General features: G+C 44.2%; 4 non-coding genes across 4 annotated transcripts; all 4 read left to right on the forward strand.

Moving 5' to 3' along the window:
* The first annotated feature begins 67 nt into the window (after window positions 1-67).
* On the forward strand, window positions 68-186 carry LOC130394363 (5S ribosomal RNA). Its single transcript, XR_008897529.1, has one exon. It is a non-coding gene; the product is annotated as a 5S ribosomal RNA (ribosomal RNA).
* Window positions 187-707: 521 nt separating this feature from the next.
* LOC130401101 (5S ribosomal RNA) lies at window positions 708-826 on the forward strand. The gene has a single exon (XR_008903561.1). It is a non-coding gene; the product is annotated as a 5S ribosomal RNA (ribosomal RNA).
* Window positions 827-1,355: 529 nt separating this feature from the next.
* On the forward strand, window positions 1,356-1,474 carry LOC130401272 (5S ribosomal RNA). Its single transcript, XR_008903736.1, has one exon. It is a non-coding gene; the product is annotated as a 5S ribosomal RNA (ribosomal RNA).
* Window positions 1,475-2,003: 529 nt separating this feature from the next.
* Window positions 2,004-2,122, forward strand: LOC130394224 (5S ribosomal RNA). The gene has a single exon (XR_008897404.1). It is a non-coding gene; the product is annotated as a 5S ribosomal RNA (ribosomal RNA).
* The last annotated feature ends 378 nt before the right edge of the window (window positions 2,123-2,500 follow it).

Raw genomic sequence — 2,500 nt, forward strand, 5'->3', positions numbered from 1 at the left:
AGCCTCAGCAGCTTTCTCACTCCTTATGTGCTACTGTATAAAAACTGGTTTTGCGCCTGCACTAATTGCTTACGGCCATACCACCCTGAACACGCCCGATCTAGTCTGATCTCGGAAGCTAAGCAGGGTCGGGCCTGGTTAGTACTTGGATGGGAGACCGCCTGGGAATACCAGGTGCTGTAAGATTTTCCTTTTTCAACTCGAGCTCATTGCCTCCGTGGCCTACTGTGACCTACCGTGACCTGATGTTTACTGCCAACCGCTTTGGAGGATTTAAGCAACATACAAAGACTGACAACGTCTCTCAAAACTATTTTTGTGAAACATGAGGACAGTATAGTGATACTGCCAGCAGGGAGCACCAGAGAGCTGAAACGACAGTTGTACATTTCTTAAACTTTCACCAACACAAACACGCACGCTCACTTCAGATCATGGGAGGACGTCAAAAAATCACCACCCATTCTCTGACACTTTAACCGTTAACCTTGGTTCAAACATTTAACATCACACGCACACGCAGTGTATTTCAGATAATTAATGAATTCAGATGTCACAATGATCGTTTACATGGATAAGGAGTCCTACTGAATCAATTACTGCCGTTTATATCTAACTAATGATTTTTTTTCTAAAAGTGTAACGTCGAGCCTCAGCAGCTTTCTCACTCCTACTGTATAAAACCTGGTTTTGCGCCTGCACTAATTGCTTAAGGCCATACCACCCTGAACACGCCCGATCTCGTCTGATCTCGGAAGCTAAGCAGGGTCGGGCCTGGTTAGTACTTAGATGGGAGACCGCCTGGGAATACCAGGTGCTATAAGCTTTTTCTTTTTCAACTCGAGCTCATTGACTCCGTGGCCTACCGTGGCGTACCGTGACCTGATGTTTACTGCCAACCGCTTTGGAGGATTTAAGCAACATACAAAAACTGACAACGTCTCTCAAAACTATTTTTGTGAAACATGAGGACAGTATAGTGATACTGCCAGCAGGGAGCACCAGAGAGCTGAACCGACAGTTGTACATTTCTTAAACTTTCACCAACACAAACACGCACGCTCACTTCAGATCATGGGAGGACGTCAAAAAATCACCACCCATTCTCTGACACTTTAACCGTTAACCTTGGTTCAAACATTTAACATCACACGCTCACGCAGTGTATTTCAGATAATTAATGAATTCAGATGTCACAATGATCGTTTACATGGATAAGGAGTCCTACTGAATCAATTACTGCCGTTTATATCTAACTAATGATTGTTTTTGTAAAAGTGTAACGTCAAGCCTCAGCAGCTTTCTCACTCCTTATGTGCTACTGTATAAAACCTGGTTTTGCGCCTGCTCTAATTGCTTACGGCCATACCACCCTGAACACGCCCGATTTTGTCTGATCTCGGAAGCTAAGCAGGGTCGGGCCTGGTTAGTACTTGGATGGGAGACCGCCTGGGAATACCAGGTGCTGTAAGCTTTTTCTTTTTCAATTCGAGCTCATTTACTCCGTGGCCTACCGTGGCGTACCGTGACCTGATGTTTACTGCCAACCGCTTTGGAGGATTTAAGCAACATACAAAAACTGACAACGTCTCTCAAAACTATTTTTGTGAAACATGAGGACAGTATAGTGATACTGCCAGCAGGGAGCACCAGAGGGCTGAACCGACAGTTGTACATTTCTTAAACTTTCACCAACACAAACACGCACGCTCACTTCAGATCATGGGAGGACGTCAAAAAATCACCACCCATTCTCTGACACTTTAACCGTTAACCTTGGTTCAAACATTTAACATCACACGCACACGCAGTGTATTTCAGATAATTAATGAATTCAGATGTCACAATGATCGTTTACATGGATAAGGAGTCCTACTGAATCAATTACTGCCGTTTATATCTAACTAATGATTGTTTTTGTAAGAGTGTAACGTCAAGCCTCAGCAGCTTTCTCACTCCTTATGTGCTACTGTATAAAACCTGGTTTTGCGCCTGCACTATTTGCTTTCGGCCATACCACCCTGAACACGCCCGATCTCGTCTGATCTCGGAAGCTAAGCAGGGTCGGGCCTAGTTAGTACTTGGATGGGAGACCGCCTGGGAATACCAGGTGCTGTAAGCATTTTCTTTTTCAACTCAAGCTCATTGACTCCGTGGAGTACCGTGACCTGATGTTTACTGCCAACCGCTTTGGAGGATTTAAGCAACATACAAAAACTGACAACGTCTCTCAAAACTGTTTTTGTGAAACATGAGGACAGTATAGTGATACTGCCAGCAGGGAGCACCAGAGAGCTGAACCGAAAGCTGTACATTTCTTAAACTTTCACCAACACAAACACGCACGCTCACTTCAGATCATGGGAGGACGTCAAAAAATCACCACCCATTCTCTGACACTTTAACCGTTAACCTTGGTTCAAACATTTAACATCACACGCACACGCAGTGTATTTCAGATAATTAATGAATTCAGATGTCACAATGATCGTTTACATGG

The sequence above is a fragment of the Gadus chalcogrammus genome, chromosome 12 (genome assembly GCF_026213295.1).
Source record: "Gadus chalcogrammus isolate NIFS_2021 chromosome 12, NIFS_Gcha_1.0, whole genome shotgun sequence".
In the NCBI taxonomy this organism is placed as follows: domain Eukaryota; kingdom Metazoa; phylum Chordata; class Actinopteri; order Gadiformes; family Gadidae; genus Gadus; species Gadus chalcogrammus.